The sequence below is a fragment of the Rattus norvegicus genome, chromosome X (genome assembly GCF_021556685.1).
Source record: "Rattus norvegicus strain SHRSP/BbbUtx chromosome X, alternate assembly SHRSP_T2T, whole genome shotgun sequence".
NCBI lineage: Eukaryota > Metazoa > Chordata > Mammalia > Rodentia > Muridae > Rattus > Rattus norvegicus.
In genome coordinates, this window is record NC_141554.1 from 87,729,581 (window position 1) to 87,751,640 (window position 22,060).

General features: G+C 33.1%; 1 protein-coding gene across 4 annotated transcripts in view; it reads left to right on the forward strand.

The window, feature by feature from the left end:
• The window catches only part of Klhl4 (kelch-like family member 4), a 295,122-nt gene that overhangs the window by 198,380 nt on the left and 74,682 nt on the right, over positions 1 to 22,060 (forward strand).

Genomic DNA, 22,060 nt, shown 5'->3' on the forward strand with positions numbered 1-22,060 from the left:
TTGAACCTTGCTTACTGCTTAGGACATAGTAATAGTTTTGAAATTCTTTGGGTTTCGGTTTTTGTTTTTCGTGAGAATATATAAAATTCCTTGTCATTTGAGAGCCATTTCACAGCTAGTTTGCAAACAAAAGTGTTTATTGGGCAAGTAATAAGAGTTTGCTCACATCAGTGGAGTCGTAAAATAAAAATGCCAAGTATTTTAAGGAAATAAAATTGAGCTAAGAAAGCAAAATGTGTATTTGGGACAGAATTTTTAAGATGTGATTTTATTCTAAACTGCATTTGTCAGTAATCTTTGAGTGGAAGAATTGTTTATTCTGTTCTTTAGTATTGTTAAATACAAGAAAACCTAGTACAGTCATCATTTTTTGTATTGCCAGTAGAAATTTTATATCAGTAATTTGTTTAAGTCAGAATGAATATTTGAACTGAAATTAAAGCTTAAAAGTGCTATATAAAAATATCTATTTTGATGTATTGAAAATCATAATAATCTATCATGAAATTATACTAACTTTGGAAAACTAGATGCTTGACAATGTGTTCCTATTAAGGGCTGGTGTATTTTCTTCATCATGTGAAATTGTTTAGTATACATAGAAAATGCTATTTGTTTCCTGAGTCCAAAACAGAATATTCAAAGAAAATGTAGTATATTATTAACATTATGATAGAGACAACCACATATGCAAAACAACAGCTTTAGAGGATCTTGGTCTTTTTGAAATGTAAATATATCAAAAATTTGTGAAATGACTTTAAGAACAATATTAGATCAGCTACAATATAGCTCTTATAAGATTTCAAGTGTTTCTTTGTGAACGTGTGTGTTTTTTCTTTACCTAGAGAAATTATACAACTATAGAGTTTGAAAACTCAATTTAGTATAACTAAAAGATATTCAGAATATAAGGGAGTCAGATTTCTCAATTTGAAGAATTTTCCTGTAAACTTTCCTCATTCTACTTTTTAATGGGCAATTTGAAGGCTAATGCAAATATTTAACTATAAAAACCTACTCTCATTTCCTAAGAAAATCCTTTAAGTATTTGGGACTAAAACTAAATAGAATAGAAAAGAGTAAAGTAAGTTTGGTGCTAGAAGAAAATGATGGCAAATGTCCAGTCTAAAGTATCACCCGATGACTTTACTTATGATTTTGACATTCCTTATATTACAAAGAATTTTTTTGATAATTAAGATTTCATTGAAAAGTTAATACTTTCTTAAAATAAACACAGGAAATATTTATAAGTGTGCCAAAACTATGAATTCAGAAGGGGAGGACTAAATTGGGGGAACTTACTAATTAAAATATGGTCTTATTATCCTCTTATTACCTATTATAAATTTCCATGTTTTGTTCGAAGAGAGTTCAAGGAGTAGGTTTGGAATTTCTGGCTACTTTAATTCTATCTTCTGCAGCAAGATTGTAGAACTGAAGGAAAAGATTGTGCTAAATTGGCACCAGAGCACCACATCTTTGATACAATTCCTTTGACTAAAATGGAATAAAAAGAAAATCAGCAATCTGTATGGAGAAATCATGATAGCAGTATGGGTGACCTCTGAAAACTCAGCAGTGAAAGCTAAGACATTCCACTTTCTGTATATATAATTCAGCAAAGAAGGCCAAGATATTCCACTTTCTGTATATATTTAAAAAGTTGAATCCATAATAGACTAATTTATAAGTATTCAATATAAAAATAAGCCAAATTTATTCCTCAAAGATATTAAAGTCAGTGTGGTAAAATTTTATTAACATTTTATATAATTTAAAATTCCAAATATATACTTCATAAGTATGTAGTATATTTAAGAACAAAGTCACATATCTGAGCACTATGAAGATGCATATATCAATACTATCGTCAGAGTTCTGAATTCTGTCATTCATTTTCTATGATAGTCATCTGACAAAATTCCAAATATATACTTCATAAGTATGTAGTATATTTAAGAACAGAAGTCACATATCTGAGCACTATGAAGATGCATATATCAATACTATCATCAGAGTTCTGAATTCTGTCATTCATTTTCTATGATAGTCATCTGACAACTCTGAATCTTTGCTTTTGTGTAGCTACCATGCCAGTTCTTTGTTTCAAGCATACACTTCCAGTGATAAATATTTCAATATTATATTATGAAAATGGTAATATTTAGCTACATGATAAATATGATAAATAATGCATGCTACTTACCTATAACCATAGCTGATTACTCCTATATAAACAATTGTATTAGTGTTTAGATGAAAATTGTGGTATTAAAAAGATTCTTCACTATAACAAACATTAGTTCTTACATGAAATGAACGTGACATGTTTCCAATGCCAGCATATACCTTAAGCTGCCAGTTAAAGAGCTATTTAGTTTAAAGACATGAAAAAGGAATGAGGATCATGCTGGGGTTCTGTCTATTGGACAGGTGTGGAATAACTGACAGTACACATACATTAATCTGCGTAACTTTCTAGTTTGGGTGTTTGAAATGCTACTCAAAATTCTGCTTCACTGATCACTTCTTATTGGTCAAATAAAATTTGCTTTGAAAACTGTGGCTGTCATCATACATATCAATATAGAACAGGAAAGGAGAGCTATATTAATGACAGAATTTGTCAATAAGTATATCCACAGATATTGAGTATTCAGGAACTAGACTAAGTGTTAGGAATAGAATGAAATCTAAAGGAATAATATATTTTGATATTTATGCATATTATGAACCCATATATAAAATTCAAGTGACTATAAGTGGTATTAAAGAAAATTAAAGGGGATAGAGTGGAAAAAGAGTTAGCGATACATTCAAATAGGGATAGGGTTTCCAAAGCAATTGCAACTGAACAGATATTCAAGTGCAATGAAAGAATCCAAGCATCTGAGTCACAAATGTGAAGCAAGTTCCAGGTCACTGGCCCTGTTTCATAGAAGAGTCCTGAACAGCCATATATCATTTTTCTGTGCAGATCAGTGCTACATGGTGGGTGCTACGTGTTTCCACATAACCAAATGAATGAAATACAAAAATCCTCAGATTAAATGAATACTAAAAATTGCCCATTGTCCTGTCTTTTTTTTATGGTGATTTTATGATCACATCTATGTCTCCAGGACACAGAGGTAACCTTCCATTCATCCTGAAACCATGGTGGTATTGTGCTCTCTAGGCAACTCGATACTCAGCTCCTACAGTATGTGCAGTGGTTCTTTTTTGGCAAAAAAAAATAATCATATAAAGACAAATTCTAGGTGGTCTTTCATTCTCTTCCCAAACCATTGTGTAGTATGGAATACACTTGGAAAATACTTAAGAATAAGAAAAAGCCTAAATTTAAAATGATGAAGTTTATTCTAATATGCTTTCTGATGCAATAATGAACCACCTGTGTAGTATATGTAGGCAGGCTCCAAGGAAGCAAAATTACAATTTCAATGACCCTCTGACTGAAGTGTACTAAGTACCTTAAAATACAAGTGCATCTTCTGCCTAGTACAGTGCTCAACATAAGCAGTGAGAGAAGAGAGGTTTGAAATATAATACAATAATATATAATAAAATGATAGTAACATAAAAATAGACTTAAAACGTCATTGCTATCTTTATTTCTTGGCATAAAACATGTTTTAAGAAACTAGTTTTAGATGTACAAGTGATTGTTACATCAAAAGGTGTAAATTATGACTTTTAATATCTCATGAGTCTAAAGCTCCTTTAAAATAAATGTAAACTTCTGGGTATGATTATGTGTGTATAAAACATCACGAATTCAGCACTGATGGTGACAGTTAAGGCACACAAAATACCGTTTAATTATATGTGGAAAAAATAAATTTACTTTCCATTTGTTACAAATCTATTTTAACTTATAAATTACACAAACATCTCACATGCATTAGAAAGCAAATGTCAATTTAAAAACTTGAGGATTACTTGGGCACAAATGAATAAACTAGTAATGTCTTTAAAAGTGAATAATTAAAAATTGATTACCATTCCTCATTTTACAGTGCATATTTTCACTGTTTATTTCACATGTCTGGCTCAGCACATAAAAACGTAGGACGAATAATTGATCAGTCTCATTTTCTCCAACAAAAGGATTTCTAACTTCCATAATAAAAATGTTGTATACTTGCATGTGTGTCTTTATACAAACAGAATACAAACATGTTCATTGTATCTGGTGTAATATGCATGGAACATGTTTTAAAAACACACAAAATGCATAGATATTTTGATTTAAAAATCCAAATGCTAAAATCTATTTTGCACAGCCACAAATGCCTCACTATTTGGTTCCCATCCTTTCTTTACACAAACTTATTTTAGGAGTTCTAAGGATTAATAATATATAGTATATGGATAATTTAGGGTTAAAAACCTCATGGATTTAGACAATGTTTCAGTTAGGAATGAAAATTCTTAAAGGGATCACGATCCTAAAAATTTAGAGTTATTTTGCTGCAAATGAAAAAAAAGTATTACCAATACTCTCAAGTTATCAGATAGTCCATAGTGAAGTACAGTTGTTTATAGCAAAGGGAAAGGTTAGCCACTGGTATTGAGCTGGCATACCCAAAAGACACCGTATTTCAACATTCACTATATTCTAGTCATACACACACACACACACACACACACACACACACACACACACAAACACACACACAAACACACACACACAAACACACATACACAAACACACACACACAAACACACACACAGGCATATGAACACACACACAGGCATATGAACACACACACAGGCATATGAACACACACAGACACACACACATACACACACACACAGAGAAAGAGAGGGGGGCAGAGCTTTACATTTTTCTCTGGTTCTCATGTTTTCAAAGGAAAGATTTCATTGTACAGTTCTTCTTCACATGGACAGCTAATATTTCTGTGTGAAATATTTGACCAGGTGTGTGTTGTTACCTATCTTTTTGCAATGCAAATGATAGTATGGTTTATTAAGGAGCAAGGTATATATTATTAACTTAACACTGCATTATTCAATAGAAACTGATTTCAAATGGAAGAATTAGGAATAAACTACAATGTTATATTTGCAGAAGAATTGAGATTAAATTTTGACTGTAACTTCAAGCAAATTATATAATAGCATATGAATTCTTAAAGTGTTTCAGTGAATACAGATCATTTTAACACATAATTTAAATGTAATGTAGTAATTCAAAACATTTTAGAAATGTAATCCTTTGCTCAAATTTTAAACTTTTTGTACCCATAGTCTCTTTTTGTACCAAAAACTACTGTGGACCTAATGGTAAATAGTTATTTGAAATTAACATTATTAGATCACACAATTATTAAAAGTGAGTATTTGCTGTTGCTTAATTTGTATTATTCCACAACAATTAAGATGACAATGTTCATGCCAACCAACCAGAACTTCCAGGGACTAAGCCACTACCCAAAGACTATACATGGACTGAACCTGGGCTCCAACCTCATAGGTAGCAATGAATAGCCTAGTAAGAGCACCAGTGGAAGGGGAAGCCCTTGGTCCTGCCAGGACTGAATCTCCAGTGAACGTGATTGTTGGGGGGAGGGCAGTAATGTGGGGGATGGGGAGGGGAACACCCATAGAGAAGGGGAGGGGCAGGGTTAAGGGGATGTTGGCCAGGAAACAGGGAAAGGGAATAACAATTGAAATGAAAATAAGAAATACCCAAGTTAATAAAGATGGAGGGGGTAAAAAAGACGACAATGTTCTCAATTCAATTCACCTTCTTTAATAAATATGTCCTATTTTATGCCAATAAGATAATATTCTAAAGACAATCAGGGTAAAATTAACTGAAGTTCTAATAACAACATGGATTAGTCTTTTCCAGATGAAATTACTCCTGATTATAATTTAATGTGTACTGATTGCAGGGGTATATAACTCATAATATCGCCGTTTCCCATCAGAGAAAATCACATTTTAATCACTGAGTATATCATGGACAGTAGTTACTTAGTAAATAATATCAATATTTTCAAGTATAAATATTGCCTATCATTTTAAAATTCATTTGCATTGCTGTCTACTACTTTGATTTTTTGGAAGAAAATATTGATATATATAAAACAATAATCAATTTATAAAATCTTTTGATTCTGATGATAAATGGATATTATAACCATTGATTATAATTTATTTATGGTTATTTTATTCACTTTAGATAATTTCGCTAAGGAGCATGTCAAATATTTAGGCATAGTGGAAGGGAGAAAATTTTCAAATTCTATTTTTAAAAACTACATAAAAAGTAAACTGGAAGTGAGAAAAATCTAAATCAATTTATTTTTAGTCACTTATCATTAACACTGAAAAAGGAATTGTTGACATTTTAAACAAAAAGCATTACATAAGTGTATGTTTTGAAAACAGTATAAACAAGTGTTTTCAAAATCAATAAATAGGTACAATACTTTATATAGCATTATAATTTACATTAGAAGAGAGAAATGCCAATGACCATGTTTGTGCAACATCCAGATATGAATCTTCGACAATCTAGTAACACTCATTCTATTAGTCTGCTCTTGTTGCTTATAGTTACTTACCCATTGTTTATTTTCAAATGTTATTATAAGAAATGTGCCTCTGACCCTTTTCTGTACCTATTTCTATTGGCTCCTAAGTAGTCACACTTAGTAATACTTACAATAACATTCTAAAGGAATTATCATTGAAAAGTAATTTAAAATACTCATCTCCAATAAGCTAACTGCCCATTTATCATTTTTAAAATTTTATAATTTTGAAAATTCTCTAATACCTATGAATATAGATTAATTGTCCAGAATATCAAAGAGTAACATTCCAGGATTTGAAAACACTGAGAAACTTGGTTTATTTTTTCCCCTATTGCTGTATGTTATGATTTTAAATTATATTCTTCTTAATGAATAAGACTACTTTGTTCTTGTTAATAAAATGTTAAAAGAAACTTTTTAAAAAAAAGTCTTCTAGTTCACTGAAGGAAACTATTCATATACTTGTAATCCATCTGTGATTGAAGTTGAAGCAATAGTATAAAAAATGAGAAATACCATAAGACATTAGATGGGTCTATTTCCTTTTATAAAGTCTAACTATATTGTTAAATTGCAAATCTCTAGGGTAATAATTAGCTATCTTACCTCCAAAGCACTTCCTGTTTCAAGTTTATTAGGCCATTAGTATATAACCAGAGAAGTTTTAACGAGAATAAGCAAATAATGCTCAAAGTAGCAGGCTTGCCTTGTATGTTAGAAGTCACCTCCTTGAAAGTAAGATGTGCCTTAGATGCTAAAACGTTAGTAGTTAAAGCATTTTTATTTTTATATCTTAGTTGTATTAGCAAAAATAAACATATAGTCCAAAAATTAGGAGTGCTGAAATTTGAATAAAGATAAAGTTAGTTTAATAGAAGTAACATTTATTTTATCTGCAAAACATATAAGACTTCAAATTTGATTCTGGGGTAAAAGTAGCACAAAAAAGCACCAAGAATGCAAAGCTAAAATTAAAAGCTCAACATGAATATAAAGAATAATGCACCCTTAATAAATCTCTAAGGCTATAAAGACTGCAGCAAAGCAGCCTGAGAAACAGAAGATGCTACAACCAGCCTCTCCCTGGAGAGATTCTCAGACTTATAGTAACAATTTCTCATCATGTTTCCACAGGAAAGTGTTTGATAGTCTACAGCATTATTTATGCCTTGTGTTATTTCAATATTTAATGGAATTTATTACTTTATTTATGGAATAGCAAATATTTTAAAGATCATGCCCTTAACGAGTTTACAGTGCAGTCAGAATGGTAAGAAGACAAGGGTGGGGGGGCAAAAACACTTCCCTCATAAAAGTCTTAAGAAGAATTACAACAGCAGAGACTTGTGTTAGATACTAGTATTTAGTTAGGACAGCAAAGATGGATATTAGTCTAACAATTCAAAATACAAACAGGGAGAGGCTCAATTCAAGAATAGAAACAAATTCTACAAAGTTAATTTTTTTTTATTTTTTATTTGGTTTCCATTTCCAGGATCAAAAAATTACCAATAATGTACTATTATCAGTAGGATTCCACTCAACTCTCTGATGAGCAGATTGGGCAATTTCTAATATAATTCTGTATATCTGCAAATATTTATTCTGCCAATCATGTTCTGTCACAGCACTAAAAAATTTTCCTTTTTCCCCAGGTCCCACAACAAATTTTCATAGATGTTATATATCTGAGGATAAGCAATAGTAGTGCACCAGATTTTGATCATTTTACTTCCATTGAGTTTTCCATAATAATCACACTTTAAATGATTGTGATGTTTCTGAGTTCGAAAGGCTTCTAAAAAGCTATACAGATATACATAGGGAAACCCAAGTAGAACACTGCCACAGCTAGTGCATAGAAAAATAGAACTGTAAGTAAAATTTCCTAATTGCAGTATGATCACCATATCTCTTTCTCAGTTTTGTGTATGATTTCTTCATCCTGAAAGGATTATGAGTCTACAGTTAACATTATAGTTATAATTAGAAAGTACCAAGTTTAAGCTGCACAGAGAATTTTGTCAAGTTAAGTATTTGAAGAAACTGTGCCATTTTAAACTGTAACACTATCACTTCAAAGATTCATTTTGATACTTCACAAACTTTTTAAAAATAGATATAGTTAAATCACATTGCTTTATTACGTGTCTAAAATATATAATAGGGAGTCAATTTGTAACTAGGTATTTGTCTCTATAGTTTGTCTATGACAAAAGAGAAGTTTTCAAACTCTGTAAAGTTTAAAAGCCAGGAAAGAAGGGCTAATTATTTACTTGGCTTCTGCCTGTTAGTAATATAGATTAGGGAAGAAGTAAATGAATTGCTATTTAAAATGTTTTCCAGTATTTTGTTTGTTTTGGGTTGGTATGGCAAAGTTTGATTTTGAGACAAGGCTTTTTTCCTCATACAATGTTTACTGATCATGTTTCCCCTCCCCTTGCTCCTCCCAGTTCCTCTCTGTCTCCCCTCCCATCCTGATCCACACCTTTCTGTCTCCCATTAGATAACAAACATGTATCTGAGGAATAATAACAAAGTGGGATAAAATAAAGCAAAATAGGACAAAACTAAGCAAGAACAATAGTGAAAGAATCGGAAAATGAAGTGCATACAGATGCAACACACACACTTATGCACACATACAGGAATTCCATTTAAAAAGCCATAATATATACATAAAACATAATATATAGTATACAATATATCACGTTTTACACACACACACACACACACACACACACACACACACACACACACACATATACACAAAGGACCTGCAATGTAAAATAAAATTTTAAAATTCCTCAACAATATGAGACAAGGAACCTCCAAAAATTGAGTTGACTTCATTTTTCTTGGCCATCTACTGATAGGCATGTTGCCTATCCTTAAAAGTGGTTTGCTTTACCATTGAGACTCCTTTGTTTTATTTTACTGCATTTTATTATTATTCCTTAGACACATGTTGGTTATCTTATGGGAGACACAAACTGCATGGATCTGGATGGGAGAAGAGATGTCGAGGAACTGGGAGGAGTAAGGGGGGAGCCATAATTGGAATATATTTTATAAAAACTATTTGCAAGTTGCTATCATTTGTAAATAGATTCTGGATTAGGAGTGGGTCCATATGTCTACTTCTTTCAACCCTGTGACCCTGTTGATGTAGATGCATGCAGGTACTGGGCATGAGTCATACATAGACTCTGAGTTCATAAGTGTATCAGCTCTGTTGTTTCTAGAAGGTCTAGATTCCTTGACATCCTGTATCCCCTCTAGCTCTTAACCTTCTCTTCATTTTCTTTCATGGAGTTCTTGGAGTCCTGAATGGTGAAACTTGATGGAGAATTCCCTTTTAGAACTGAGTATTCCAAAATCTCCCTCTCTATGCATATTTTCTTTTGCTGTGGGTTTCTGTATTTGTTCTCATCTACTACTGGAGGAAACTTCTCTGATGATGGCTGAACCAGGAACAAATTTATAAATATAGAACAATGCCATACAGAGACATTTTATTGTTATATTCCTTTAGGAAACCAGTAGCATTTGGATTTTTCCTGGGTTCTTGACATTTCTAGTCTCATATTGATGCTTATCCAAAAAGTACTGGGTAGGGGTTCTATCTAGCCCATGGTTGAGCCTTAACTCAAATCATATATTAGTGGTTAATCCCACATGCCCAAGTGTATATTTCAGATAAAGGGTATAGCTGACTGGAGAGATGGCTCAGCTATTAGAGTATAGACTCACATCTTGAATTTATTTTAATGTTGTTTTAAAGAAAGACTTTTATTCTGTGACAATTTGAGAAAGCTGTAGTGGATTATAAAAATTCCTCATTTCCACTACCGTATATTACTTATGACATGAATGAGTTTCACCATCACCCAATCTATATTCTATTTTCTTCCTCTAGTTTAGCCTCAAGGTTTTACTGCAAGAAAACAAGGTAAGGAGATAGTATAGACCCCATGTTTCATCAATATTGTTTTCAAATTTCTTTTATTTCTGGACAATGCTACAAAACACTTTAATTTTTCCTTATAGTCAAGAAATAAGCCACTTACATACACAATAAAGGAAACCACATGAGATGTTTATATATAATTTTCATTTTAAGGAATAGTTGTGGTTATAATATGTATCAGTACTCTTTCATATAATATATTTTAGTCATTTTCTACCCTTTCTCAACTTCCTCCCAGACCCTCCTACTCTTCTATGCTCCCAATTTCACATTCTTTCTTTCTTAAGTACTAAAAGTAACTATAGAAACAAACACTCAGTGATATAAAAAATATGAAACCAAAACAGAATACTCAAAAATTGAGTCTATTTTTGTGTTAGCCAACTATTCCTGGGCATGCGGCCTACCCTTGAATGTGATTGGTACAAGTGACACCTTCTTGTTAAACAAGCAAACAAACAAACAAACAAACAAACACATTTTCCCCTTTCCAGCAGGTATCAATTGCAAGTAGCTTTTTGATCAGTGCTGGGAATTTGTGTCTATGTCTTTTCATTGCTAAGCTTTTGTGTGACTTGAATATGTGTAGGCCTTCTACTTGATTCCACAGTCTCTAGTTCACATGCACACTAGTCCTGTTGTTTTTGGAAGACACTATTTCCTTATTCCATTTAGGACTGACTGTTCCAACTAACTGTTTCATTCACAATATCCAGTTGTGGATCTATCTATTAACTACCATCTATTACAAAAAGAAGCTTCTCTGAAGTGATTTATGTAGAGCACCACTATATGAGTATAATAGACCATAAGGAGTCATTTTATTAGTAATAAATATAATAATGTTAGTAGGATTTCACTAGAATCATGATCTATCTAGTCTATGGTTCTTATTCTCAATAACAGTCTTTTGTTTGGGTTTCATCCCATAGAATGAATGTCTTTTAAATCTAATCTATCAGTGGTTGTTTATTCCCATTGAATTTGGGTCATTATTGCAACAGTAGATTCTGTAGTCTGGTTGTTTAGGTAATTTGCCAGGGATTGTGGATAGGTTATATTGATGATTACCTCTCTCCTCTGGTAGTGTAGAAATTGTCTTCTAGCATCATAAACTCAAAACAGTAGGAGTAAATCTTCTAGTTGGACACAGCTAAATATTTCCATGTTGGATGACACTGTCTTCAGTAACAAGGACATACCACTCCATGCTATAGAGGGTAATCAGTAGTATTGACAATAGTCTATAATGTTTGAGTAGTGTATGGAACCTCTAGTAAACAACTCAACATCATATAACCCATTGCTGGCATGGAGTGTTCTACTTGGTAGCATGAGATGACTAATAAATGAAGCATTGTATCTCCTATTATATGGTGCCTCCATTTAAATCGCTTTCATATATGTATATATTTTAGGAAATCTCTAAAGTAGTTGCTTTTAAATGACTTTCAAAGGGCCACAAATTGCCTTTCCCTGTATTTTCTCTTATCCTACTCTCCTAGCCTACTCTTCATTTAATTGCCTCATTCTGCTTTTCCCATAACCTCTTTGTAGTGGGTGTATTCTATTTCCCCTTTCTTGACAGTGCTCCTCCTGCTGCTGGACTATTAATAGTTCCTTAACTTCTGTGGTTATTATGATTGAACTATACATACCTAAAGCTTAAAAAAGGGGAAAACCTGGGCACTTTTCTCTTGGGTATATATTACCTCACTCAGGATGGTTGTGTCTAGTCCATCCATTTACCTGCAAATTTTATAACTTCATCTTTTCTTAACATATGAATAATAATCCAGTGTATAAATAATAATCCAGTATGTATAAGTATACCCTATTCTCACTATCTGTTCACTAGTTGATGGACACCTAGGTAGTTTACAGTCTCTATTTTAACCAGAGCAACAACAAACATGAATGATCACATACATTTGTAATATGTTGTAAAGTTCTTTGAGTATATGAGCACAGATTATATAGCTTGACATTGAGGTAGATAGTTATATTAGAATTTGAAAGAATATACCTAAAATAAATGTAACTGCTTGCAATTTTCATGGTATTAACAAATATTAAAGCAATCAAGAATATGGAAATTATATTCTGTATGTTCTGTGCAGAGAGTTGATAAAAAGGAATTCTCATATGTAGTAATGGTAAGATACTAGAATCATTTTGTCTTTAGATTATTTACATGCTATATCAACTTTTCAGAATTCTCAGCATTATATGTTATCTACTACATTCCACAAGAGAAATAAAGAAGGCATAATACTTATAAATTGAATGCCGTTTTCACTCTTTTCTTGGGGAGGTTGTTTATGTCTCACTGTGTACTCTGGCTATGGCCTTTGTGGAACTTACATGTAGATGAGCCTGGCCTGAAACCCATAGAGATCTGCCACCTCTGCATTCTGCATGCTGAGATTAAAGGCATGTCCCACCATATACCAAGCTCGTTCCTTTTCAATAATTGAATAATAATAATATACATATATATAAATTATATACAATTTTAACAAAGAAAGTCTTGTTTTAATGCCTCTAGTATATACAGTAAATAAATTTATATCTTCTGCTAAAACATCACCATTTACTAATTTCTTCATAATTTTTGTGTTCTATAAACCTTAAGTACAAATTCACATTTTATGGATTCCAACATAATATAAAATGACTATTATCTTTTACATCTTACCCTATTTCTATGATTCTATTATTGTATATACAAATTCGTTCATATAAAAATTGTTCTTTGTGGCATTATGTTAATCAGATGCTGATACTTGATAGAACCTTCATGTCTGCCATTATAGATGAAATAAACTTTCTTACTAAGAAGTTTACTATTCAGTCCTCTCTTGGCCTATTTCCATCAATCAATGGACATTTCATTGCTATTTATTACTTTTCTTTCTGTGATGTAGTTAGAAGGCATGGGACAAAAAACTGCAAGTTAAATTTTGTAGATATGTGGAGAGAAAAAATTTGGTATATATTCAATGCTTAATTTTCTACTTTTGCCAGACAATATTAAAATAATTCTTAAAATCTGACTGTGAGTATACTCTAATATATGATCATGTAATTTTTATTTACTGCTTTACATTTAGTGCCTAACAGATGTTAGGCATAGAGAATACAAGTTCTTGTTATACCATGGTCAGGTCTGAGAAGTAGAAACTCTAGATTGAACATGGTTTGATTTTCCTCTAAATACATACGATCAATGCACCATTTTTGCATTTTTAATTATATCATCATCACATATATCCAAGGCACCGAGTATATCTCAATTATGGCAACACTTTGCCAGTATCTCTAGTCATTGTAGCAGTGAAATATTCTTCTGCACCAAAAATTTACTTGCTTATCCTTAAATAGACACACATCCATTGATACCCTTTCCACCCCCATGGCATTTGTTCTTCCAGTGCTAAAAACTTTTATGTAAATTACTATTGTACTCATGCAAAATCATATAAAGGTCTACTGTAATAATAAATGGATATCAAATAACAGCTGGCATCATGTAAACTTTGATAGGGAGGATCATATTGTGAATCTTGAGATTCTGAGATTGTGTCATTATTCATTTCACATAGCAGAACTTTTACTTACACAAGTCAGTCTTTATAACTACCTGTGATCATGGAGGGCAGTTTGGCTCACAAGAGGACACAGAATAGAAATTATGTAAATAAAATCAGAATGAGAGGATGAACATTACTTCTATTAGTTTTCAGTGAATAAAGGAGAATGTTTTCATTGAATAAAGGTTAACCTTTTAAAGTATAGATACACTGTAATACAGATACTTCTAGTGAATTAACAGACTTTTCTTATAACTGAAAATTGTCTGACTTAAAACCAGTAAGCTGAGATTCCATATGTGCAGCTTACCTAATAACAAGGGATGAACATAAATTTCCATAGTGATCTGTAACTGAAAAACCAGGAATGGAAATTTGTTAAGGTCAGTTTCTTAAATCAACATCTCTAAATTTCAAGGAAACATCACCAAAATCAGTACTGTGTTGATTTATAAATATGTTATCTTGCTGCTGTGCAAATGCAAGCCACTTTTCCTCCCATCTTTAGATTTTTCACTTTCCTGCTGTCTTAAAGTTGAGAGATTAACTTGGAATTGTTATGGATAACAAAGTGTGACATTGTAGTTCATTGTTTGTTTTCTCTGACATCATCTTTGTTTTCCTGGGCTATGTCAGTTTGTAGTCAATTTCTTTTACAAGACTAACAGAATGAAAAAAAAAACACTTTGATCAGATTTCTAATATGCTAAATGAAAAAATAAGTGGTTGACATATGAAATGGAATTTATTTTTAATTAAGAAAACTCACATCCCAAAATATTTAGTACATGTAACATAAAAGCTATTGGCCTCCAAATAAAATTTGTTTCTTGCACAATCCGTACAGAAAAGCATGATTGAGTGCTGTTGCAAAGTATCTAATTCCAAGTGCCATTTCTAATATTTAATGATTTTATGAACTCCAGTGAACTGTTTAATCTCTGTGAACCTCAATTTCTCTCATCTATGAAATGAAGAGTAGCTCCAAATATTCCATATGACTGTGTGGGCTATTTGCCAAGAAAATAATTGAGAAATTTTTGAAACATTTCCTTATCCATAAATGTTCAGTAAATGTTAGCATTATTAAGCTACATTTCTGAATAACTTTAGCATGTCTCATTTATATTTTGTGAAAATAAAAATAATTAAGCAAACATAGATAGCATTGCTTTGAGGTGAAAAAAATGCCTTCCTAAATAGTCATTTCTGATTCACTCAGTTGTTTTATACAGTGATAATCCATTGTTATTTTTATAATCCCTTCACTTCTTATTTAGAAATATTTCCATATTACAGTCTATTATAAATTAATTTCTGACATAATAATGTTTAAAAGTTAATATGTTCTAGTAATCCGTACAGTGAATATAAGAGATCTAACAGTTGATTGTGTTACTTACACTAACTTTTACCTTGGTGGAGATGATAAGTGAGACCCAATGTCTACTTCTGTCACCCTGGCTTCCTAATCTCTAGCTACCATGTGTAAATGTATCTCCATCTGCACTGGCCAGCTTGGTGTCCATATCACCAATGCCTGCTAGTAGTTCTATTACCTGAAACATAGTGTCCAGCTGCTGGCAACATGCCAAATGGCAAGACAACTGGTAGGAGGAAATGACTCCTGTCATGCCTTCTTTGGTGAACCAGACACTGGAAGGCATGTCCACAGGGCACTGATTGTGGACCTGGAACTCACAGTTCTTGATACATTTTGCACTGGTACCCACTACTGCCAGCTCCTCAACTGAGCAGCTCATCACAGGCAAGAAAAATGCTTTGACTAACTGTGCCAGTGGCTACTACACTATTGGAAAGAGAATATTGACCTTGTCTTGAACCAGATTCTCAAGCTGGGTAGCATATGCACAGGTCTTCAGGGATTCTTTGTTTTCCACAAAACTGACCCTAGGATCAGACCCCTGCTAATGGAGTGATTCTCTATTGATTACAGAGAACTGAGCTTCTCTATTTACCCAGCCCCTAGGGTTCTACCGCCATTGTTGAGCCCTACAATTCCATACTCACCAACCACCCCACCCTATAGAAGTCTGATTATATCTTCATGCTAAACAATAAGGACATCTATGACACCTGTTTTAGGAACATCAATATTGAGATCTCAACCTACACTTGCCTTACCTACACTAATCTTAACTACATTTTAGGCAGATTATGTTTCCCATCACCACTTTCCTCAGATTTGATGGGGCCCTGAAAATTTATCTGACAGAATTGCAGATGAACCTGACACCCTACCCTCGAATATACTTCCTTCTGGCTACATATGCCCCTGCCATATAAGCTGAGAAAACCTATCATGAGCAGGTTTTTGTAGCTGGGATCATCAGTGGTTGTTATAAGCTGGCCAACCAGATGGAGAAATGTGACTCTCCCCATAGTAAGTATATGATTTATTCCCTATTGTGCCATGGTGATATAGTTCTCAAAGATATCAATGTTGCCACTGCCACCATGAAGACCTAGCACAGCATTCAGTTTTGTAGACTGGTATCCCTCTGGCCTCGAAGTTAGTATTAATCCCCCAATGTGGTACATTGTAGAGACCTCGACAGTGTACAGAGATTTGTGCGCATGCTGAGCAATACCACAGTAATGACTGAGGCTTGGGCTTACCTAGAACACAAGTTTGACCTGATGTATGCTAAATGTGCCATTTGCACTGGCATATATGCAATGCACAGAGGAAAAAGGAGTTCTCTGAGGCACTTAAAGACATGGATGCCAAAGAGAAGGATTATGCAGAGGTTGACATGAATTCTCTTGAAGGAGAATACAAAGAAAAGGTCAGACTGAAAGAACTTCTACTTCAACATGAGCTGACAAGCTTTAATGCTTCTAATTGGGTTATTGTCATTCTGTGTTGGTGTATATCTTTTCTAAGAATACTTATAAGGGATTTTTTTTGCATCATATCTCAAAGTGAAAGCTTTAAAAAAAGATATTCGACTATTACATTATTCTATCATTGCTTTGCTTACATTATATTAAATCAAATTATCAATATATAAGATACTATAATAAATGATATTTTAGGCTTTTCTAGGTGTTCTAAATGAAAATTCTGAAATTGAATTTAGTGACTGTATTAGAATATAGGTAAATATATCTTTTCTATAGAAACACAGGCAATAAATATTAAAATAAAATATTGGTGATGTTGGCCCGGAAACCAGGAAAGGGAATAACAATCGAAATGTAAATAAGAAATACCCAAGTTAATAAAGATGAAAAAACAAAAACAAAAAAAATAAAAAAATAAAATGAAAAATTAATTACCTGCTCTATTTATACCTTATATACCAGTGGGTTTCAATAAAACCATATGAATGGATATTGAATTTTGAATTTTTCATAGTCCAATATAAAATTCTAAAGTAGAATCTTAGTTCTTAGTCATGAAAATTTATAGCTGGTTTTATTTAACCCACAAGCTGTAATTTGTCCACCACTATTCTATAAGCATGCTGGGAGACATACAATTCATATTGCATAGAAGAAAAAAAAAACAAGAAAGTGCTTTCAGGCTGGAAGAATTATTTGAGTTCCTTAGAGATTTGAACTTTCTCACTATTCTCAGTAGATGATTCTAGCTTACTCTTTTAAGAGTGTTTTGATTTCACACTGTGTTTAGATTCATTATTTTATATCAGGATGCTCTCAACACTGTTAAGGAAACTGAAATAAAGCTTACTGCATGTTATTTGACACTGATACAAAACAATACAAAAGCATATAGAAAGTATTTCCACACATAATCTTTAGCTTCAATGATATTTAAAGAATGTATAATGAATGTATGGTATCTTTAAAACATGCTATTTGCTTACATTCTAGGGAAGAATGAAAATTATATGCCAACAACTATAATGATATAGGAAGATCTAAATAACAGTGTATCCCATAAGTCACAAATAACATGTGTTTAACTAAATTAGAAAAACATAGTTGCAGGAACTAAACTTCTAATTCCAGTTTGTTATCTACTGATGCAAGTGTGTGAACACATGTGCATGTGTATGTGTAAATACATACTTCTGATTTGAAATATATACTTTAGGTGCCTACAATTTCATGAATGACTTCTATGTATATAAAAAATGTGTTTATACTGAAATAAAATTACAGTACTTAATGGGAACATTGCCAATCAGCATTTGTTTTTTGAATTCTATCACAGTATTGTTTCATTCTGCCTTTGAGACTTCTCAAAGCATTAACTTAGGTATTCAGAGTATAGCCTAAGGAGTACTAGAACAAACATTTCACAGGTCAAATATTTCGCTCTCATACACCCAGCTGATTTTCTGAATTTATTTTTGGAGATTACTTCCTCTCTTTCAAGGCCATCATTGTCTTTTGTTTAGCTGTAAATAGCCGTGGCCTTTCTGTTACTACTTTCAGTTGGAAAACATTCATGTGTAGATGACCAATGCACTTTTCCATATGTTATTGGTTCATTGTTTTACTGTGGCAAGAAAACTTTGTTGGGTCTAATCTCTTTAAGATATTTGAATGTACAATACAGTATTAACTATAGAATGTTACTGTGTAGCATATCTCTTGAATTTATTCACAATTCATAACTGAAACTTTACACCATCCTATAGCAATTCCACTTTGCCATAAACCATAGCTTCTTAGCAATTTCTATTCCACTCCACCTTTCTATGAGTTTGACTCTTGAGACATACCATATAAGTCAAGAATGTGATATTTTTCCTGCAATGCTACATAATTCCATCTATTAAAAATTCTTCAAATTTATTCATATTTCACATCACAGGATTACTTTTATCCCTAGTACTGAATAATAAATTAATTGTAACAGTATACCATGATTTAATCCTTTAAATCATCTATGATAATTTAGATGTTTCCTTATTTGTGAATAATGTGGCAATTATTAGGTGGTTAATAATTGGGGTCAAAATCACAGGGTCCAGAACCTTCCAGGAGACCAACCTCTGGGCATGCCAATGTAGAGTCATTTAGATATTTAATTGTCTAGCCTTCCCACTTATTCCAACTATTGATGACCATATGCCAGAGTGTGGGGCCATCAGTGCAGCACATAAAACCTACCAGCAACTGCATCCTCAAAATAAACTGACTCAAGATCTCTGAGAAGTCATCAACTGTCAAAAGCTTCTCATCTAGGGGGAGGACAGCTGAGCACCTCCCTCAGTCCATACTAGCATATTGGATGATGTGATCACATACCAGCTACAGTTACTATGACTTCATGTGTGTATCAGCTATGTCATGTCCTTCCAGCCAAATTAGAACCTAGCATGCAGATTTAACACCAAGCCTGAAGGAGGGTTACACTCTTCAGTGGACTTGTGCCTTAGACCAAACAAAAAGAAGAAAGTGAGCTTAGCATCGACATTACTCATTCTCTTGTTCCTGGCTATAAATTAAATGTGAGCTCACCCAGCATTCTCCTCCTCCTGACACAGTGACATTTCCCCCCAGGATAGACCGTAACAGAAAGTATAGTCTGAAATAAACTGTTTCTTTGGTTGATTTTTTGTTGAGTATTTTGGCATCACAACAAAAAGGTAAAAAAAAAAAAACAAGCTTCTAAACTCTCTTCATTTTTTTCAATCCCTAATACACAAACACACACACATATATACATATATATGTATATATATATATATTTAAAATAACCATATTCAAAAAGGTTCAGTAATTGTTCATAGTAGTTTGGATTAGCTGGATGTTTTAAACATTTTTGCATCTTCATTGAAGAAATATTTATTCAAGTCACCCAAACACTTTAGTATTTCAGCCAGATGAAATATTCTGCCTTAATTTCATTGTTTTCACAAGTTTAAATCTCTTTATTCATTAATCCATTTCTTTGTATTCTGCCTTAACTAAAGAGAGTTGAGGTTAGTTGAAATTTGCAAGCTGGACTACAGACTATGTAAATAAATTCAATTATTGCTCAATGTAGATATTTAGCAAAGGTCATGCAAGATTTATTTTTTAAATAATTGATTTAAATTTATGCGTGGATATAGTTTTGGATTAAATTTTCTTACTCTAATCTGCACTCCATTTCTTATCCCATCAACTCCCTCTCCACTTCATATTTACTCCTTTGCTTAGTACCCAAAAGATCTAATGATTTCATTCATTGATTCCTATATGGACATGAATTCGTAACCAGCCATTATAGACTCTCATGGCTCAATCTCTATAGAAAGCTGATTTTTTTTCTCCACAAAGAGCCAGCAATTGCAAAATGATCCTCAGATAAGGGTGGGACCTTGATTCCCTTCCTCCATTTATACTGTGATTTTGACAACAAAATGAAACTTCTCTGATGAGTGTTGAAAGTGCCCCAAATCTGTGAGTATAATGTTAACATCATCAGAGACAGTTTATTTTATGTCCATTATATAGGATAATAGTCCTAGACTCTCCACCAAGGGCTATGACTTAGACAGCAATGGAGACTTGGAATAGTTAATATCACCAGACCTATTCCAGCTCATGAAGTTGGATTTAAATCCAACCAGAAAGTGGTTGGTTGAATAATCATATTGTTTTTGTGATAGTGTTGCACCAGTGGGCATATTTCACTAGGTCAGCTCTTAGCATAGATTGCACAATTTACAGTTTGTTAAGACTACAGATTACTTTTCACCCCTTGGTAGCATGCACATAACCTTCTAGTTCGGTGAAAGCTTTTGAGTAGAAATGATGCTTACAGATCAATATTAACTTGATTTCTTCATGCCCTATGATTCAGACATGTGGTGTGTTCTGCAATATGGCCTTACCATCAAATTATGGATGGAATTCAGGAGCAATGGAATAGTCTGTTGTATCTGGGGTTATGTCTATAGAAAATCATTGATCAACAACTTGAAAATATTTAAACTATATCCATTAAAGGGGTTTGTTTTGTTTTGTTTATAACTTGTGGTGTCTTAGAGAGGGATTGCCCAACATAATAGCATAGCTCCTTTTATTTTTTGATATGAAAATTTTATTAACTTTTTGAGATTTCATAAATATGAACAGCATATTTTTCTCATATCACAACCTATTTTAGGTTTTACAATGTATACCAAATTTTGACCACTTTTTCTTATTATTTCCAGTAAAGTGAGCAATAATTTATAGCTCACAGTCTTATTACTATACAGAGATTATTTTACTTTTTTCTTTTTTTTGAAAATTTTACTGGATATTTTAGATATTTAAATTTTAAGTGTTATCCCCTTTCCAGGTTTCCCCTCTGGAAATGTCCTATCCCATGCCTCTACGAGGGTTCTCCCACACCCACCCACCCACACCTTCCTCCCCACCCTGGCATTCCCCTACATTAAGGCATCGAGCCTTCACAGGACCAAAAGCCTCTTCTCCCATTGATGCCAGACAAGGCAGTCCTCTGCTGGATATGTGGCTGGAGTCATGGGTCCCTCCATGTGTATGCTATGGTTGGCAGTTTATGAGAGCCCTTGGGGGGGGTGGGGCTGGTAGGTTGATATTGTTGTTCTTCCTATAGGGTTGCAAATCTCTTCAGCTTCTTCAGTCCGTTCTCTAGCTCAGTCCAATGGTTGGCTGTGAGCATCCACCTCTGTATTTTTCTGGCTCTGGCAAAGCCTCTAAGCAGACAGTTATATCAGGCTCCTGACACCAAGCACTACTTGCCATGTACAATAGTGTCTGGGTTTAGTGTTGTATGTGGGAGGGATTGCAAGGTGGGGTAGTCTCTGGATGCCTTTCCTTCAGTCTCTGTTCCACATTATGTATTTAGAGCAATTCTGGGTTAAACATTTTGGAGATGAATACATGGCCATGTCCTCAAACTAGGGCCCTTGGCTAACCTCTGTATATGGTCTCTACAGGTCCTCCCTACCCTTTATCAGGCA